The sequence below is a fragment of the Rhynchophorus ferrugineus genome, unplaced genomic scaffold, assembly GCF_030347505.1.
Source record: "Rhynchophorus ferrugineus isolate W39M unplaced genomic scaffold, kcgeb_rfMv2 rfM3, whole genome shotgun sequence".
In the NCBI taxonomy this organism is placed as follows: Eukaryota; Metazoa; Arthropoda; class Insecta; order Coleoptera; family Curculionidae; genus Rhynchophorus; species Rhynchophorus ferrugineus.
The window spans coordinates 36,790,557-36,812,937 of record NW_027472582.1 but is presented as its reverse complement, the minus strand read 5'-3'; the positions used below and the strand labels follow the sequence as shown (position 1 = coordinate 36,812,937).

The 22,381-nt window shown below is 29.7% G+C and overlaps 1 protein-coding gene across 3 annotated transcripts in view; it reads right to left on the bottom strand.

The window, feature by feature from the left end:
* The window catches only part of LOC143193578 (uncharacterized), a 169,464-nt gene that overhangs the window by 57,453 nt on the left and 89,630 nt on the right, over positions 1-22,381 (bottom strand). For all 3 annotated transcript variants that reach the window (XM_076399878.1, XM_076399880.1, XM_076399879.1), the window contains exon 2: positions 20,484-20,539. The gene's annotated coding sequence lies outside the window, so the exon portion shown is untranslated. The remainder of the gene's footprint in view (positions 1-20,483; positions 20,540-22,381) is intronic.

The following is a 22,381-nucleotide window of genomic DNA, read 5'->3' as shown; positions in this document are numbered from 1 at the left end:
AAAAAGTGATCACTAGTTACACATATTACTTTATACTACAGTGTTCCGAGTAATAATTTGTGCTCGAAGCCTCTTATATAGACGTTAATAGAAATATATAATTTAGTAATTGTGCTTAGTGTTTAGGATAATAACAATATAATTTAATATGTATTAGCAATTTACAGTTTTGTTCAACAACAAAATACAACTTGATTATTATTAGAAAATCTCAAAATAAATATACTTAATTTCACTCATAAAATGCAGATAATAAAATTAAAAAATTGTCTTTACTGAAATTTGTTAGTCTTAAAAAGGTTGTGTTTATATTCTTTTAAAATATAATTAACCTGTTAGCGATCAAGACACTGTACATTATATGTAATAAATTTAAATTTTGAAAGTAACTAATCTATAGTATGCCAGAAAAATTTCATACTACTATAATAAATTTATCAATAGACTGTTGATCAATTACCTCACCAAATGAAATAAGCATGTCATTAATTATAACTGACTGATTATTAGTTTTTTTATAGTTTAATAAATAACGTTAGTTAATATATAAAATAAGCAGTCCGTCTAAAATTTAAATGTTTTTAAGGACTAAATATCTTTAAATAATATTTGGTTCTTCTAAGAGAAATTATTATTTGATCTCTAATATATTTATGCGATAAATATATGTTAACCAGCAATATGGAATGAAAAGTATCGTATTACCTCCATATTGTTGTTAAACAAATATTGTAGCTCAATTGAAGATTGAAAAAGTTGCGCATATGGCTTGACACTAGGGCAACAAAATGTAGTAACACGTTTTTGAAATGCTATGTAAGTTCAAAAATGAATGGATGATTGGATCACTGCCAACCTGTCTTCGTTCTTTAGACGTAGTGTCACCATGTTACTAGATATATGGAAAAAGACATATAAAATTACGGAAAATATATTTTTAAAATTATCAGAAATCATGCAAGCACCTAATATATAGGAGGAACAATTTATGCTTGCTATATAATAATAAATATTTTTTGCAATGCACTATTAATTATTTGTTATTAAGACCATTCCTATAAATATCCCAATAAAATAATTCAACTGCGACATACTGATAAAGTTAATTTTAAATCCACAGCAAGAAAATATATATAAATCAGCCTTTTATATAAATCAGTCAATATTCTACAATTTAAAAGCAATGAGGAGCTTAAAAGTCATCATTTTCAAATTCTTCATTTTCTCAGGATTTACTACCTTATATTAAACATTTTGTGTTATAACAAACAACAAGTGTCAAGTCTATTTATATCAAATTTTAGTCATTTTGGACATGTATTAGAAAGTCAAAACTAATAGATTAATTAGGCCAATTAGGTTTGGCGACCAACTTGATCATCACTACCGACAACAGGTCTAACCTAGCTTGGTTATTAGAGTTATTCAAATAGTTTTTTTATATCGATAACTTCATTCCTATCTATGGACAATCTCAAATATAAATTGGCAGCTATACGATGGTACAATGCGACCCCACGACTATAGCAACAATAGAAGGCCTATTCTGTTACCTATAGCTACAGCAACCACCAAGATAGCAAGCTCTAAGTGTGGAAATTTCATTGTTTGCGCTACTAAACTGTCGCAAATTTAAATTATTTAACATATCCTAGAGTAGCTTATTATAAAACTTTTCCAAGAGTAATTTATTGAAGAATTTCCATATTAAAATATCTGTTAATATTAGGAATTAGTAAAATGAAGTATCAAATGTAAAAGTAATTAGTTTTTAACGTGTGCTTTAACATGAAGTTTTAGATTCTTTTTGTATCATAAATATGTATTAAAATTAACCGATATTTAAACGCGATATGTACAACAGATGTAACATTATAGTGAGTAAATATCTAATTAAATTGTTTTTTATATTCATCGATTGTAATACTTTCACTAAATTTTAACACTCCAAAGAGCAACAAACTTTTTCGATTCAACCAAACGCAGCATTACTTTTTCAGCGTTAATTTATCATTTCATGTCTCGCTATTTTTTGCACGAGATTTTGTCAAAATAAAACATATTTTTCAAGGTCGAGGTAGAAATTGTTTGGTTATTCTCTTTTTGGAGAGAAATTTTACAATTGGCTGTAATAACTATTAGTGTTAAATCTTTAATTTCGCCTCTTGGAGACAATCAGTTTCCTCCTTTCTAAATTAACTTAATCGTTCTTAGGCTCGATTAACTTAATATAGGGTATTTACAAATAGTTTTGTTATGCGAATTATCAAAGTTAAATTGCTTGGAATGAATTTTGATGGAAAACCTCGCTGGAAGGAACATCGAGTAACATAAACAAAATACAAATTTTTCAGAACAAAGTCCTGAGAGGTATTGTGGACGCACCCAAATACTATAGGACTGATTACCTACACCGAGACCTTCAGATACGCACAGTCAGTCAAGAAATCCAGAGATTTCCAAGGGGGAATGAGGAAAGACTCCATTCTCATGAGAATATTGAAATATTGCAGCTTTTGGATACCACCAGCACAGGACAGACTCAAAAGAATCAAACCATCTCATCTTGTATAGTGTTGTGTAGTGAGGTGCATATAATAAAAAAATATAGCTCAGACATATATAAACATTATTTCACTAGAGACTTAGGTAGGGCCGATGGCCCCTTCTAGTTATATACCTAGATTTAAGTTATCATAAAGACAAATTGTAGGTTAGTCGGAAACGACTAGTAACAATGTAATAATTAAATATTTTTAATAAATGCGAATTTTTAATAAATTGATTTAAAAGAGTTTCATGAAAGAAAATCAATTATCATTTTTTGAAGCAAAATGTTTTGATAAATACGTACGTTAAAATTCATAGCTTCTTAAAGCAAATATAGATTAATTAAATTGAAATATATTCATTTTTCTTTATAAAGCATTGTAGTATTGATAACATGCTTTTTCCGTGATAGTTATTTAAATTAATATGTAATGCACTATATTATTATTTATTCAAATTTAAAATAATTTAACTTTTGTGAACATGAAATGCAAGGGTATATTATGTTGGTTTCGAGATGTAGTAGATATGGTAGATGACACCGTAATATGTTTCCAGAATATTTTTCTAATTTTTAGATAATTATTTTTAGATATAGATCCATTTTTGGATGGATATACGTCTATTCCTATCAGAAACTCTTGGCTTTATTGTAAAAAATAGGTTATATAGATTATAATATCAAAGAGTTGACTAAATCAACTAGTTCATAAAGCCCGATAATGTTTTAAATGTGCATTTATTGAGAAAAATATATCAATAAAATATATAAAATAGGATAATATAAATTAACCGTTCACTGCCAATTTGGGATCAAATACTTACCCTAGAAGCCTATATAACATTTTTTAACCTATATCCAGTTTAGATTTTTATATTTTTTGACATTTTTTTGTGTCACGCGCAGGGGCATTATGGGCACTGAGATCAAATTTTATTGCGGATAATCGCATAAAGCACGAGCGCGTGGCGAATTATGGACAGAATAGGAAAATAGATTTTTGATTAGAAGATAATTTAATATATCGTAACAAAATTGTAATATATGGTGGGAATAGGAATCAACTATTAAAATAAGATTAAAAGGTATTCAGCAGAAAAACGAAAATAAACCCTATTCAAATAAATCATAAGGGGTCACCCATGACTAATTTTTGCGCAGTTTAAACAGTAAGCAGGATATCCAGGACATGCAGTGCATACATAAAGAGCGCCTTTTTTGTCTGAAAGTAGGTTTAGACGGAGCCTTTAGTAACCCTTTTATGAAAGACAAGACGGGCTCTTAGATGGGCCCGAGGAGGAGAGGGACTTTTAGACGGGCCCTGACATATCGATATTTTTTCCCGCCATATGCAATGGCGTAATACATATGAATCAAAAAGGAAAAATCGAAACCAAACACGTAAATGACTCAAATATAGTCTTCAGATAATGCCGATACAACTCTACAGGCACACTACATACAAGTCTTAGAAAGATCACCGCACATACAACGCGCTGGGGCGTAATTGGCGTCCAATGAAACTTACACATTACGGGTTAGCGCGTTATTGGCAGGGAAACTGCTAATCAAACTTTTCCCCATATTTGTGGTAGGAATGATATCGTAGGAATGATATTGGTTTGGCAGCGATCCAATCAATATATATTTACACTTCAATATTTCCAAAGCGTGTGTCAATCTACAGCACTACTAGTCACAATACGCTATATGGTAACCATTTTCCTCCTTCCATATTTCTTCCATCGCATAACAACATCTGGGAGCAGTTGATTCATAAATTGCTATGCTATCTGAATTCATTAAAATCACATAATTCCATCACATAATTTCCTTTGAGTTTTGGCCCCCATTCAAATCATTCAAACCAAAATCGACAAATAGGATATGACGAAGTTGAATCACTATAAGTTTATGAAAGCATCTGATGGGATTCGGGAGCTTATTTTTTCAAACCAAACGACAAAGGTAATGAATATTGAAAGTGCAATTTTGAGCCTTCCATGATTAGCGTATACTTTGAATAAGGCAATAGTATTGAATGGAAATCTTTGAAAATTATAAAAGCTTCCATTTTCTTTAGTTTTAATATTAACTTTCATTGCCGATAATTTTTCTTATGCTTCGATCTTTGTTTTAAAAGTAAAAATAATACATGAAAATAATAATCTTGAGGAATTAAAATACATCATAGTATGTTATGTATTACCAATACCGTTATCGCAAGTACTTGGGAGCCGCTGATGAAGCTCATAGAAACGTAGCTGCAGTTTCAGTCGAAAATGACTTGACGATAACCACATAGATTTTTATAGGAAATTTTGAGGAAATGTTTCGCGACGTCCACCCTTTGTATGTCGCTACTTTTAACTTATTACTTGTTTTAACCGCTATGCTAAGACCCGCGACAGGATTTGATTATATCAAAGCAAAGAAAACAGAGCGTTTGGATTTTTATAACGCTTAGAGATTAAGTTATTAGTATATATATGTAAGTCGGTAGTATAATAAGTGTAGTGAATTCTCGATCTAGGAAGTGTTATGTAGCCGGATGCATAGATAGTAAAGAAATGCAGAATCGTTTCTACGGAAGTATTTGGCTATCTTTAAGAAATGTTTGATAACTTCAGAAATCCCAAATTGACAGGATTGACTACCAAAGAAATGTATGATCATTAAAGCGTGTTCTGTTATTGTTGGAGTAGGTTTATTCATATTAATAATCATATAGGATATCAAATATCTATTTTTAATTTTAGAAATTAATCCCCTTCCGAAAGAAGCTATGCAACGATATAATTTTATATGGTGATATAATGTTATTCTTGAGTGAATTACTTGATAGTTTCAACTCTACTAAAATATTAACTACTGAAAGCAAACCTTTTAAGAGAGGTTTAATTGAAGTTCAATACTCTAAGAATTTTGGTGCAAAGCGGTTTACGACTTAAATAGGTTCATTTCATTAAAGAAAAAAAATCAGCCGAACATATATATTAGCTTAAGGATAAGTAATCAATATAATGTGGATTTTTTTTTGGATCTATTATTAAATCCTTCTTATAGCATTTTTGAGAAATAATTTAAAGCGCTCATTATAAATTAATTTTTTTCATCTCATTTGGCCTTTAGATAATTTACATTCCATACTAACGGGGGATATATTACTAGGAGCTGAGAAATTGCAACTTGATACCTTCTACTGCAGATGTTCCTATACGAACAAAGGAGGCAATGCAATATCTCATTCCCCAGAAAATTGTATTATTATACTTCAGTAAGTTTTTGAGCTATCTCTTTTATTATATACCGAGATATTGCCACGCCGATAATAAAACATATTTTTTGTCAAATTATATTTAAAAAAATATATAAATTTGGAATATTTTAATTGTACACATAATGATCTACCAGATAGAATATTGATAATTATTATTATATAAATAATAAGTTGCGCCATAGATTTTTGGATATAACAGGTAAACAGAATTGTAACAGGGAAGGACTTAAAGTTTGCTTTATTATAAGAAAACATAAAGATAGAACTCGAAACGAAAGATAGATAGATCCTATTAAATTGACGGCACCAAACAAACAAGAAAAAGGGAAAAGATAGAACGAATAATTATGTTTTGTTCCAATGTTCACCAAAATTCATTGTTTATGATTATATATTAAATATTATATATAATTAACGTTATATTTTTCTTACAGGTGCCTATAATGGAGATTTCAATTAACCAATAAAATTACTTGAATGGCCGATGTAATTCCATCTAAATGTTGGACAAAGCAAAACTTTTCCCCAGAGACCCCCTACTGAGAAGAAACAAATAAACCAATATTTGTACATGGTTATGCTAATACATGTATCTACGACGTTTGACGTATATTTTTTTAATGATTGTATCATAATTGTACACCAAATATAATTAAATGCATAGATGACACTTTTTAGAAAACTCCCACGTTATTATATTAAAAAATATGATTGAGAAAACGTATTAGATCACGTAAATAGAAAATGTCGCTTTTATTAAAACAAGTGGAATTAAACAACCATAAATGCACTTGTTATGATAATTAAGAGATTTTTATGTGTGTAATGGGGTCACTTTCGGAATGATAAATCAAAACTCGCTAGTTCAGTGCGTTTAACGTGTTGAGATGTTACAGACGTCCGGTTATATAAGAGCCAGATCCTCGATGAAAATTTGCCGCTGCGTCTCTTATCTTGTTTTCTTTCACTTTTAAACCGCCACTTCGGCCGGACCATTTTCTCGTTTTGCGACGATTATGCAACCGTTTATGTGCGTAACATTATTTATTTTAATAATCCATTGCAATATATATTTCCGCATTAACTATAGGCTACATACTATCCTACTTTCAATAGTTTACTGACATTTTTAATTGAATTAAATGTATTGGTTATAGCTTAAACAAGAGCAGATTTATGTGTACGAATTTTAATTTATATATTCAATTCTGCTTATTTCATATGAAGTAAATTTGGGTTGTTTTTTTTTTGTTTTTAGCAAGAAATAGTTTTGAATAGTGTAAATCAAGAAATAGTGAAATTAAAATAATTTATTATTAAATATATTTTTTATTGCTAAGTACTATTTTTAGGCAATCCTTTCGACTATGTTTCGACTGTAGTGTATGGTTTCTTTCTTTGCCGGAAGAATCAGCTACAGTCTATTAATCGAACGATTTCTTGTACAAACTTAATTAAACTTGATTAATATCCTAATCTTAACTAATTATCACAATAATGTATAGAACAAATTCGAGACCTTTGGTTCGATTGAATCGTATGATCTCTTGAACGTTACCTAGCAGCTATATTGCTTCCACGTTGCTGTGATTTTGTAATCTTCTTTTCTTATTTAAAGGAAAATATTGAGTGATTTTATAGATCATTTTGATTTTGAGATCATCATGCAGTTCTTCATTCATTACGAACTATAAGCATTGGTAATTATAAAAAGAATTCTTTTGACCCCATTTTAGAAAGCCATGGGTAGAAAAACTATTTACACGTTATTACAGCTTATTAACAGATAAACCAATCTTTTTGTTGTTACGTCATGTTGAGAGTATCGTCAGACAAACCAGTACTGCTTTTTGATTTTGAGTTTGATATAGTCAGCCGTTTGTCTAACGTAATATTTCCAAATTTAAATTACCATCAAAATAAATGACTAGATTTTCGCTGATTCTGCTTCAAAAATTGAGCAATTCATTAAGGGAGGAAATCATTAACTTTCCATAATTTCTCTGTAACGTAAAATTAATATGATTATTTATATTCCTTTTCCGTTTTCGGTCAATTTTTGGATCCGGTTGACTATAGGCAGAGATAAGCTCTTGCATAATGACTGTGCAGTCAGTGCATGTACCTTGTAATATTTTTAATAGATACAGGAGTGGTTACATGGCTCTACACTTTGAAACAGCAACAAAAATAGGTTTTAAAAGGCTCAGGTAATTAACAATAGCTGAATAAACAACAAAATGTTTTTTGAACAGATTTTGATGATTTGCTCACCACCAACGTATGGTTGCATATATATGGATTATTATATAGCCGCCAACGTAAAAATACTTTACCCCTTTATTGAAATTGAGTTTTAATTCATAATAGATCTCATTTCCCTTCTTGTTTATCAATCCTAATACTTTTTGTCATTTATCTAGTATTTATAAAATGATATAACTGTCAACAATTTAGCTAATTGGTAATTTAAATAGTTTGACAAGGCCTATTATTTTCCATAAATATAAGCAACACAGTCATTAAATAATTAAAATAAATTATAGATCGAATATATTTATGCAAGTATAACATTACGGTAATGGAGTGAAAATTATGCCTGACTATTAACATTACCATTACCTGTAAAACTACGAAATGTCGAAAGTTGTAATTTTCAGAACCAATGACTATGAGCCTAAAATTAGTAACTAAGTTTTCGTCAAAAAAAGTAGCATCATTCTAAATAAAACTACGTTAAGATGGAAAACTTGATAATAACATTATACTATAGTTGACGCCATATACGTTTTAAACATTTACATTGAAAGACAACTAATCAGGATGTGGTCCAAAGTAAATTCATTGCAAACTTTAATCGGATCCTTTTTATATTAATTAATTGTCGTTGAGTTCACAATATCCACTTTAAATTTTACTGCTTTTAGTGCTTTTAGTGGTTTGATACCATCTAATAAATAGATGGTATCAAACCTTGGTGTTAAAATATATAGCCAGATTTTAAAATGTTTTACTCCGTAATTGTCCAAGAAGCTACAGAATTTGGTGCCTATATCAACCAGTCGATGGATATATTGTAAAATTGTAGATGAAATAGATTGGATAATAAACTATTTTGATTAATCTTATACCATAAATATGACTGCTAAATATCAAAAAAAAAAGCAAAGTAACCCGATTTCAAACTACTTATAAACAAATTTCGTAACTCATTGTTATCCACAGCAGCAGGTGGCTTTTGAAATTTTACTTCATCGATATTGTTGATCAGATATATTTGATTTGACAATTTTTGAACAAAGATAATTGGAATATGAACATGCTTCCACTTTTTCGGATAATTTAAGTATGTAATCGCTATTATATATTTATTGGTTGTATTATTCATAACGAAAGGACATATTACAAAACTCTATTAGGTTAGATAAGTACAAGTATGATAAAATTAATAACTCGCTGAAATTAGGTAAAAATTTAAAAAAATTAATAAATTTCACAATTGATTAATATCTCATCGTTTTGAGCACTGAAGCTTCATAAGAATTCTTGAATACTACCACAGCTAAAGTACAAGGGACCTAATCGTTTATATCTTGACACCTGATATCTACTAACTTTAACATTTATATTTCTTAGAATATTTAATTTAATATTCTTGAGTACATAAACTCTTGCAACATGTAAAATTAAGAGTGGCTTGAGGTCACTAAAAGAACATCAGAAAGGAGAGGATGTAAACAAACAACATAAATCATATAATTAAAAATTTTAAACCAATTTAAATTGGTGTTCTTTAATACTAAGACTATAATGAACTATTCAGGCATATATTAATGTTTCATTATCATCCATAAATACGTTAAAAATCCTTTAATTATGATTATTATATTAAATAAAAAAGAGCTATTACAAAATGTTAGGCTTGAATAGGTCATATTAATTTTCAATCTCTGTTATCCGCAAATTAGCCTGCTATGTTCGAGATCTAGTTAAATGATTCGAAACTATTTCTGTAATAATATGCAATATATCATGAGTGATGAAATATTATCAAGATCAATAAATTTGCTCTCGAAAAAAACTAGGTTAGAAAGGCTTGGTAACATCGATACCATCATATATCATCCCTTCAAAACCGGTGACCGATTAGTATTACAATTTTAAGCGCTATTAACCTTTTAAAAACAGATTTATATTATTGCACATTAATGGTAACATGTTCAGTGATATTTAATCGAGTAAGGCGAATAAACAAGTAAAATATGGTACAAGAGAAAAAAGGCTTTCTACAATTAGTTTGCTTGTTAAGAGAACATGACGCAAATTAATTACAGATAGATCAGATAAAAGAAAGTGTTTAGAACACTTTAACGTTCATATTTTAGATTAAAGTAATTCAAACCCTGTTAATTTCATTTAAAATTTTCATCTAAAATTTTAACATTTCTGAATTTGGCGTATTAAAATAAATTATTATTAGACATATTAAAATATATAATTACATAAAATCTTAAAAAATATAGATAAAATTCAACGCCATTAAGATGTTCAATGGATTGTCTGCCGCAATTTGTAAATTCGTTTCAGAATCAGACAATATTTTCCTTTTCATTTTGCTCTAGCTAAAAAGAGACACGATGCTGACTGATTAGTTCTAACACGTAAACGAATGAGACTGTCAAAGTCGTCCGGTTGTCAGACGTATGTAAAACTCTTGAATGAAATAGTGATAAGAGGTTATGATTCTGATCTATAAACTTTTGTGGCTGTATAATTAACTGTAGTTTTTAGATGTATGCAATTTCTGGTCCTTTATGGAGATTGTCGAAACCGATAAGCCTATCTGTGGAAACACTGAGAGGTTCCCTTTAATTTTTGCTATCATTAAAGGAGCTATTTATAAGAGTTTGAAGTTTGAAGAATTACATGAACGTTAATTTTAAAAATAAAAAGGTGCGATAGAATGCCTGGAAAATCAAATGAAGTTAAGAATTCATTGAGATAGTTTATAATTTCATCGTAACTCATTGCGGAATCGATGGAACTAAGGTTTTTTTTTATTTTATCCAGTATTGTATTTTAAATGCTCTGGTTACCGCAGTGGTTGAAATTGTATATTAGTTAGTGGTATATTGTAGTGTCATTACTCAATACAGCGATTGTTGAAATTAGATGATACGTTGCCTCTTAGCACCATTCTATTATTGCATTATCTATTGTGTATGCGTAATGTTATCCCAGTCTGTTCTATATTTCTCTAACAATTATATTTCAGTTAGGTTAAGAACTACTAGATATATTAAGGCATTTATATAAAAATTGTTTTAATTATTGTTAAAATATAAGTGTAATAGACATTGGCGATTTTTGACATTTTTTTAACAACTCCACAAATATTATTCAGCAATATTTTGAAATTTATTTGCAAATTGGTATATACCTTCGCACAGATCAGGAAATCATACAATTTGTTCGTGTACGTACCAGACTAAAAAATAACGTGAATGCTAAAAGCAACAATTTTTCTTGATTACGTAGAATTGCAACTATATTTAACTTTGCATCTATTCAAATAAGACCACAAAATATAGTAATGTAGAGTGGGAAGTTAAATAAGCGCCCTTGTTACTATGCTTATTTATTTTCTTTCGATCTGAAATTTTATAGATGTGTTTTACATATTTTAAAAATAATTTTGAGGAAATTTGTTGTTACTTTATTTAAATCGACTACAGAAGAGACTTTTCCGGTTGTGAAGTTTCAAATAGAATGGATTTTTTTCCACAGGATTCTGCTTTGGCGCAGAAATAAGTTTAGGAAGTAAACAGTGATAAATTTAAGGGAATCCCTTAGGAGATTAAGAAGATTTATACTATGCACTGCAGACCAAATCATAATGGTCCCAAATATGGAAGAATATAAATAAATCAATATGCTATACTTAATTGTAATTTTAATAGTAAATGTATTATTTAAATGCATAATGTTGTTTTTTTTGTGTTTCGAATATTTTTAATGCATCCTAAAGAGCTATTTAAAATGTTTAATAATTCCGGTTACATCGATATATTATATATATATATATATATATATATATATATATATATATATATATATATATATATATATATATATATATATATTGCCCCTTGGTGCTCTATTTTTGTTACAACTTTACTTATTTACCTATGGGAGATCGCATCATATGTATCTTGATCTTATGAGTAACTAAAAAATATAGAGACAAATATGGAATCATTTTTAATTGTTTCTGTTTTCACAGTACAAATATAAACTAGCAAAAATTTTATCACAAATAACTCTTTAATAGTTACATTTTCCTAGTTAAATTGTAAACTTAAAAAAGTTCATTTATATACATTTTTAGGGTAAAAATGATGTGGCTCGGTGAATGGAGGTAAATCGAAATGAAACAGTGGTGTTTACATAATGTGACCGTTATTTATTGGCAATATAAAAAAGATGTGAAAATACAAATGATAAAATGGATGGCAGCGGAGTTACCTGAAGACGAGGCTTGGGCAGTCGATGGTGGCACGTCTTAACCGAACGAGGGTTGAGCACTGAAAATGACCGAAATACCCTTCAATAATATCCCAGATAAACGTCTCGGGGTTGCCGCCAGCTATTCGGTGTCGGGTTCCAATTGGCACCCCGCCCGTGTTCAACATCTGGGATTATATTTCTGGGTATTTTGTAGACCGTTATTCCACGATGTAAAATTCGACATGCCTCAATTCGCTACACATTTTTTGGCCTGCAAAAAAATCGAACCAGAACAATTGATTTATTGTTGAACAAAAATCGTCACATTGAGGTCAAACAAAAAAACATTAATTTTTATATGTTAATAAGTGTATTTAATTTTATTGTTTATTATGTTGTCTATGCGACATTATTCAGAAGTATGTGTATGTGTATGTATGTACTTATTCGTGGTTCATTTAAGATCTATATATCCAAGAAACGGTTCCAATATTCAGCATTAATTTAAGATATCAAATATAACGCATAACATATTTATCGCACTTTGTGATAGAAATGTTACGGTATTTAGATCGTTTTAGATCGTAAATATGTTAAAAAGTATACAATTTATTGTATATAGGTATGATAGGTATGTTTTTTTTTGGTAGACTTTTTTTGTGTTAATGACTTTTTTTGACTAAATAATATGTGAACGAGAATATAGCGTAAGTAATACAAAAAAATTAAATATCTTTAAGCACACCCAGGGATATATTTTGTAACAAACTAAATATATATTATGCTTATTTAGTTTGGAATTTACTGCCTTGAATTATGAATATCAGACGTTATTCCGAAGTTTTGCTCTGGCATGATTACAGACCGTGGAACGAACTCTTCATTTATTTATATAATCATGCATATTAACAAAGGCCATCAACAATGAGTCCAGCAACATAATTTCCTGATGATCAACCAACAATAGATTATCTAAGAGTAGAAAGAAAATAACTAAAATATAATAATACCACTGGAGTAGATCCTGTGATAACAAAAATAATTAATAGAAATGAGGATTTTCTAGAGGAAGATATATGGATAGAGGAAGTCCATGGACCATTAACAATGTCGGCGATTTATTGCCCACCCAAACATAGCAACAAGGCAGAACACTTTCAAGGATTGTTCAGTACGCTAGATAATATATTTATGGTCGGAGGAGATCACAATGCAAAACATTTAATGTGGGGTACAAGAATAATAACCTCAAAAGGTAGAGAACAGCTAAAAGCAATAAATACAGATAATTTGCTACATATACTGGTGAACCAACATATTGACCTTCAAGAAAAAAAACCAGATACTCTAGATTTCTGTATTAAAAAAATATTGATACAAAAAGGTCTCACGCAAAATCGTGTTTCGACCTGTCTCTGATCATTCACCAATAATAGTAACAATTTCTTCAAAAATTACCATCAAAAGTAAACCCCCTTCTCTGTGAAATAATAGAACTAAACTGTACAAACTGAAATGGATATAGAAATAAGAGCAATAAACTTTACTAAAAATATACAGGAGGCAGCATATTACGCGACTCCTAACAGTGAAATATTTCCAAGAATAAATACACATATATCATCTACAACACAGAAAAAGATTACAGAACAAAGAAAGTTACGACGGAATTGGCAACAGCAAAGGACTGAAGAGAATAAAAGAAAATTTAATAGGGCAATAAAAAAGCTGAAAGTACTAATCCAAAATGAAGAAAGCCAAGGCATTCAAGAAAACTTGACACCAACTGAGGCTACAGACTATTTATTGTGGAAAGCAACAAAAAAGCTTAGGAGATCCCAGCAGCATAACCCACCCATTAAAACAAACGAAAATAATTGAGCGAGAAACAATAAAACACTTAAAAAATGTTTTTAAACCTTTCTAGTCTCAGCTAAAATAAAATTACTAGCTTTCTCGATTCGCTATAAATGGACTTACCGTACGAGAAATTAACGGTCAAAAAAGTTAAGCAAACAATAATGGAAGAGATTAATATTAAAAAAGCTCCTGGTTATGACTTAATTACTAGTAAAATTTTAAAAGAACTATCAGAAAAGGGTATAAAATATTAACATTTATATTTAATGCTATGCTATGAATTAATTACTTCCCTAGCATCTGCAAAAGAGCTAAAATATTAATGATTCTTAAACCAGGAAATACCAGAAGATATGACCTTCTACCGCCTTATAAGTTTATTACCGATAATCTCGAAAGTTTTCGAGAAATTATACATAAAAAAGCTAAACTATATAATAAAAAAGAAAAAAAAATATTCCAGAACATCAGTATAGCTTTCGCAATAAGCATGAGTCTATAGAACAAGTGCACAGACTTGCAAACAAAATAAACACTGACCCAAATGCCAAAAGATATTGTTGGGCTGCTTTTCTATATATATATATATATATATCTCAGGCTTTTGACAAAGTATGGCATACTGGTTTGCAGGTTAAACTAAAAAAACTTCTGCCTCATCCGGACTATCAGTTACTAAAATCGTATTTCACTGATAGACATTTTATTGTAAATCAAGGCGATGAACATACCGAATTAAATCCCACATATTCAGGAGTTCCGTAAGGTAGTGTAGTGGGTCCAGTACTGTATCTTCTGTATACGGCCGATCTGCCCACCTCAAAAACAACTATTGTGGCAACATACGCAGACGACACAGTAATCTTAGCATCCCATGAAGATCGAGTTACAGCATCAATAAACCTAAAAGCCCGCCTGGGGCAAATACAATTATGGTTGAAGAGAAAACTAATGAAACAAAATCTATGCATGTAACGTTTACCCTACGTAGAATAACATGTTCTCCAGTGAATATTAATCATTAAGCATAGCATTAATCATGATCAACTCCTTCAAGCAGAACATGTTAAATATCTTGGGATGCACTTAGATCGACGCGTAACTTGGGAGAAGCACATACTCTCTAAACGGAAATAACTTGGGCTTAAATTATATCAAACGTATTGGCTTATCGGGTGCAAATCCAAGTTATTAGATACAAGGTATTTCTGTATGAGTCTATACTCAAGCCTATTTGGTCATATGGAACCCAACTATGGGGTACCGCTAGCAAATCTAACATATCCATCATTCAACGGTTCCAAAATAAAGTGTTGCGTGCCATTGTTGGTGCTCCGTACTATATTTCAAATAAGGTGATACAACGCGATATTCCTCTACAACCTATAATGAGTGTAATTGAATGTGTTTGTGTGAATTACTTCGAAAGAGTGTCAGTGCATCCCAATGTACTCGCTAATCAGCTAAATATGCGATGTGATAGTGAAGTGCGTAGACTAAAACGTTTAATAAAACCTGATCTGATTACTACACATATGTAGACTTTAGAATAAGACTAATTAATTAAGATAATATTTTATACAGAAGATTGCTTAATGAAGTGATTTTTTATATTCCATGTATATATAATATAGACATAAGAAATACTTATTGCCAATAGGGCAGATTGTGGAATCCCAAAGAGTAATAAAAAAAACTTTTTATTATTGTTAATTTCGAATCGTGCAACGAGTTTATGCACATCAATCACAACAACAGCGAGAACGACACAATGAAATTGAGCGATTCTGCCGATGCAGTGTTCCTGTATTCCGGAAACGAGCAGCATTCCATACCACTCAGATATAGATTATACTGCCAACAAATCAGTTATAGTTGAAACAATACCAATCGTATATCTATATTGTGAGGCATTAAAATACAGAGGTAAATCTATTGAGTTATGTTGTACTGGAGGAAAATTAAAATTGGACCGAAAGTCTAGATACAAAAATAGGTATGGCGATGTGCCCGTAATCTAACAGTGACGAAATGCACTGTTAAAGAACTACCGATGTTTGTTCGCCAGAAAAACAATTTACACTCCTCAGTGTCATATCATCATTAGACCTAACAAAAAACACCTGCCGGTAAGTACCTGAGGAGGTTTAATTCACTGACAATCGTCTGTTAAGTGGCTATTGTTATTATCGTACAAAATTTACAAGATAAATGTAGGTAATACGAAGTTCACCAGGTCATCAAATATTAAATATAAAGTTATAGTAACAAAACTTAAATTCAAAATACGGTAAGAAAGTAAAAATATATAACCATTTCCTGTTATTCTGACAAAATAAGCGTATGCATATGCAAATATATATTGGAATCTATATGTGATTTATTATATTAATTTCGGCATTACCTATAATAAACAAAATTTAAACGTTTTATGGTATTTATATACAGATTTTAAATATCTGTGTCAATTGGTTGCATAAAAATCAAGTTTAACGAATCGGGACGAATATATATTTAGCAATCAATTTAACTGAGCCGTTGTGTTAATTATTACCAGTTCTACATAAGTTAAGTAAGCTTAACAAAATCTCTTGCAGAAACATCAATATTTGAAATTAATTATATCAATACTAGTAATAAATAACATATATGGCATACTATGATGAAATCCTCATATGTCATTGTACTATCACGCTGTGCACATTTTCGCACATTTTGTTATTATACGACATACTAGATTTATAAATTATGGTTAACATAATTTATAATTAATAGTAGGTAAATTCAATTTGTATATACGGTCTAAGTATAATTGCTATATAGTGATATTGTCTGGGTGGTCGAGGTTTGGACAGATCTGTCCAATGTTTGACAATTTTTACATGGCATAATATTTAAATTTACTTTTTTAGTTTAAAGTCCAACATCTATTTTCAAATTATATTTCAACTTTGACGGGTGTTCTATGTATATAAGTCTTTTGAATAATTATATGTTCGTCATTCTATTGTATTGTTGTTTTAATGAATAGTAGTGAATTATAAAGTAACGCATTGGGTTATTGGCAAACCGTGTTTCGTTTAGTTTGATTCATCGCTGTAAATACGAGGCGATTTTTGAAGAATCCCAACCGTATTCGGTAGTTTTCGGTAATTTTCGTCTGATTATGCAGCTTTGCCATTTACAAACATTCGAGAGGTTGAATCCAACTTACTACAAGAGCCATTTTGGATCACAAAACATTGAAATATAGAATGGGAACTTAAATGGTCACACCCGCAACCATGATCTTAGTGTAGTACCACACCGCCAGAGGGCCGTCGATAAAAAGATTACAGATTTATTTCTTTAGATTTGAATTATAAATGTCATAAAATATTACTTTTAGTGTTTACAAAACATTGAAATGTGTCTATTCTGTTGTAGCGTTTATTCGCAAAACATCGAAATACAGTCTGTCTATTTTGCGCGTTCATTCAAGTTTAAAATAATTATTATTGTTATATTATTACTAATGTTTTAAATTTTTTCAGCCTTTTTTCATCTTTTGTTAGATTATAGACCCAAATATGGTAGATTATTGCTTAACAAAGATGAAGGTTCCCAGTTGCAACCTAAATAGTGTAAAAAGTAAGTACAATTTTTTTTCGAAATTGAGATACCTCAATACTTATACTACAAATTATATTATGGGTCTATATAGATTATATAGAAATAGAGGAAGGCACATGCTTCAACTTCAGACAGTCGCGTGCCAGATCATATAACACCAAAAAAGTAACAAGTAAGTAAGCAGGTAAGTAAGTGTGTGCAATATCTTTTCATTATTTTATTAATTTTTATAATTTTTATTTTATAGAATCCAGAGGTCAGATACTAGCTGCAGTTAATGTTACTACAACATATGTTAACTCCAAAAGCCCGGCATTTATACAAACAATTAGTTTTTAAAAAAGTCAAGAAGTCTGCTTCTAAAGAAGTTCATAGAATAAATAGGCAAAACAGAACTAAGAAAAAAGAAGTTTGGATAACTTTCTTACAAGCGACGTGGTAACTGCCAACCAATCTACAACAACTTTCACATTATCATCCATGCCTTCCATAACAGTTCCTACACGTATCATTAAATATTATAAAAAAATAAAATAGAAAGGAACATCAGAACAAATATATCTGGTTTCACTGCCAGACAATTATTAAAATTAATTAAATGTGAAGGTTGTAGGGTAAAAATTCTGTATCAAGAAAGCGATACCGATACAGAATTTATTAAAACTCGCCAGTATGACAAATGTTGTCTTACGATACCAAAAACTTATTAGAATTCATATGTTTTTAAAGGCATCTCTAGAATTATTTATGTATTATAAAGTATATGCCTAAGCAAATTTAAAGGAAATCCTTGATAAAATGTTATCCCAGCAAACGTGACTATTATACAGCAAACGTTAAATTTGTTTTCATTGCTTTCAATATCCAGAGGAAACATAATAAAAAAACTAATAATTAAGTACTAATACATAAAAAAAGAAAGTTTCATAATCAAAATTGTAACATGTAACTAGTATCCTGGAGTTCCACAAATTATTTCTTATTTTATAGATTTTTATATTATAATATTTACGACAATAATTAATGTACAGAAAATAAGTTATCAGTTGTGATATTACATGTTGTTTTTAAATGTTAACTAGTATTTATATAAAATATTTTACTAAAATTGTATGCCCCCCCCCCCCACTAAATAAACACGCTTTGCGCGACCTCTGGTGGCGTGGCAGAGCATAATTTGTCTCTATATTTTGTGTTTTGGATGTAACTCTGACTTGGTAGGAGCTCTGTTTTGTAAAGTTAAGAATTGTTTGTAGTTTATTTACTCTTTACTGTAAATATTTTGATTATAAATGGTAGGCACTAATGGATAAATCATCGATTTGTGAATATTTTCAAAGAAGCTATTACAACACCTATAATCTGAACAGACTTATGAAGACATTCCTTTCAGGTGCGTATCCATTCAATTTTTATATTAATTCTACAGATTTAATTTAGTTATATAATGATTTCTTTATATTTTAGGTATAGTTGACCCTGAGAAAATAACTGTACAGATAAATATGATTCGATGTTCCTTATCGAAACATATCCTATCAGAGTCATTGATTATACAGTAAATCCACGGCATTAAAATTGATCAAGAACCATTGAAGTTTGGCTCGCATGAAGATTTTTACGGCGGGAGCCCCATTTTGGTAAAAATATTACTACTTCTAAATTTGAGCGTAATCGATCCAGAATGCATAAGAGTTTTTCAAAGAATGACAGGTCAATTTTATTAAAATCAGATAAAATTATGATTGCAGGTAAACTAGCTACTCAAATGGATGCTATATTGGATGAGGCATGATCTAGTTTAAGTGGAAGCAATTTGAAAAGTCTAGGTTTATTGATAGTGATGATGTAAAATACAAACAAATTATTTAACTTTTCAACAAATAGATTGATTTTCAAGTGAGATTTTAGGTTAATTGGTGAATTCCAAAATATACTTTATACTCTTCAAGTATATAAAAGAACTATAACTTTGGTTTGTCATTGTAGTATTTGTATATTGATAAATAAATACATGAGGTTTTATTTTGTCTTTTTTTCTTTTCAAGATTATTTAAATATGAAAGAAGTTTATAAAAGTTTCATCATATTACATTTTTTATATTATAGAGGACGAAAAATATACAAAAATATTTTTAGTTGGGTCTCAACAGAAAAATATTAGGTTAACTTGTGAATTCTTGTGAATTTCATAATGTCTGACATTATTTGATAACACCTTACTTTAGTAATAGAAAGCTTATGGGTTAAAACATGGTGGTGAAAATTCTAACTCACACATGAGCTGTCAAAATTTCATTTCTGTAGAATGAAGAAATATTGAAATCTATAGTCTGTAAGACTATAGTCTGTAAGTCGATAGTTTATAAGTATATAATCTCTTACTCTATAGCCTATAAGTCTATCGTCTATAGTCTGTAAGACTATAGTAAAGTATATACTATAGTATAAGTCTATAAATATTGAAGAATATATGAATGAAGAATATATATAGAATTATAATGATTAAATGAAGGGATACACAAAATGATATAATTAAAGGAACCATTATAAATAATTTAAGCACTTAGAGTATTTGCGTACTTAATAATAATGGGAAATGCTTTATATTAAAGTAATTAATACAGTACAAGTGTGTATTGAATTAGTGCTTATAACTAATTTCTTACTTACCGGCTTGCCTAACAAAATGAGGGTCGTTCAGTGTATTCTTATGTATGCATTGTAACCTGAAAAAAAGAAATTATCAGATCATTAAAATGAAGGGCCTCGTTATTTAGTGTTGGATCGGCTGCTTTGGTTTGTGCAGTCAGTACAAATGGTGGCAAAACGTGATAAATGGTAGTGTATAGTAAGTATATAAGTATAATGGTAAGCATATAAGTATAATGGTAAGGATATAAGTGTAATGGTAATTCTATAAGTATAATGATAAGTATATAAGTATAATGGTAAGTAGAAGTGAACTAATTTTGATGGAATTTTTTGTGTACGTTTTGATTGATTTGCAACTAATTTAGATTCAGAATTAAACGTTAGGTGGTTGAGATAGGGTTTCAGGAATTTTTTAAATATTTTTTATTTCAATTGTGCAGAAGTAACATTTTTATGAAAACCGCCCCAATAATGGCCGTTGCCATATGTAGAACCAAATTAAATATTATATTATATTGATATATTATTTGTAATTTTAAAAGTAAAACGTGCTCTCTTTTATACATCAAGCTAAACTGAGCTTAATTCCTGTAACAGCAAAGTATTCACCCGGACTTGCAATTATTTGTTGGCTTAACACTTTCATGCCATATAATGTATGTTAATTTACAGTAATGTATTGAATAATAACTATATTTGTGGTTGAACCGATTTTGATAGAATTTTTTGTATGTGTTTTGCTTAATTCATATTTGGACCTGGTAGGTGGCTGCGATTAGGTATCAGGAATATTCTTTATATGTTTAGACATTTGTTTGTAGACAATGAATGGGATTTAAAATAGTATAACTTACGCACTTCAATTTAAAATATTAATTAATATAAGTTAAGAAGACGCGACTTGCTGAACGCCGATAAAAAACGAAGCTAAGGGTTTTTAGTAGTATTGGGAACTATCGACTGAAATCGACTATCGACTATCTAGTAATAGACTACTTTTTACTATCGACTGTTTCAGTCGGTATTTTTGACTCGACTGATTTTACTATTTTTTACCAGTGATTATTTCAGTCGACTGTTTTCAGTCGCTATTTTCGGTGCGACAGATTTTATTACTATTTACTATCGACTGTTTCTGTCGTGTACTTTTAGTTACTATTTTTAATTCTACTAGTTCCATTCGACTGATTTTTAAGGTTCTGGCTCTGTCGTTCTACCCACAACCTTGACATAAATGTATCCAATTTATGCTTACATAGATTTATATGTAATATGTAGAGTTTCATGCTTTTTTTGCTAGTTTGTTTGCTAAATCTGTTGCTAAATAACAATATATTGTATATTGATATGGCAGTATTCTGGAAGGATATTTTTCAAGATTGTTAATGCAATAGGGTAAAAAGATTAATATTGTGAATAATAATTAGTAAAATACTTTTCACTGTTTGTATGGTAATAGTAGGTAATATTTCGATTACTCTCTCGATTTTTGTTAAAATATGTTTCCGGTCATTTAAAAAAGCCCTAGTATTTATTTTGAGATTATTTTTAATTATGTCATGAATTAGTTCTTTTTAATGATTAGGTATAAGTTTAATTTATATTTAGTGTTATGGTTATTGTACATCTTTAGTTTTTAGGTTTTGATTATGTGAAAATAGCAATTAACATAATAAAATACGACAAATTTTTGGGGCATTATTCCATTCCAAAGAAAAGTTCCATTCCTTTTTACAGATTTACAGAACATTCAAATATAAAAGTAATTCGACCTCCTTTAAAATTAAATTATTAATTGCAGATTAATAGTACTCAGTAATTATTTTTTCCATTTCTTTTTTTAAGTTAGTACGAGAAGGAATATACATCTCTGTCTCGCTTATAATACCGCTGGAAAATATAAGCACATATAAAAT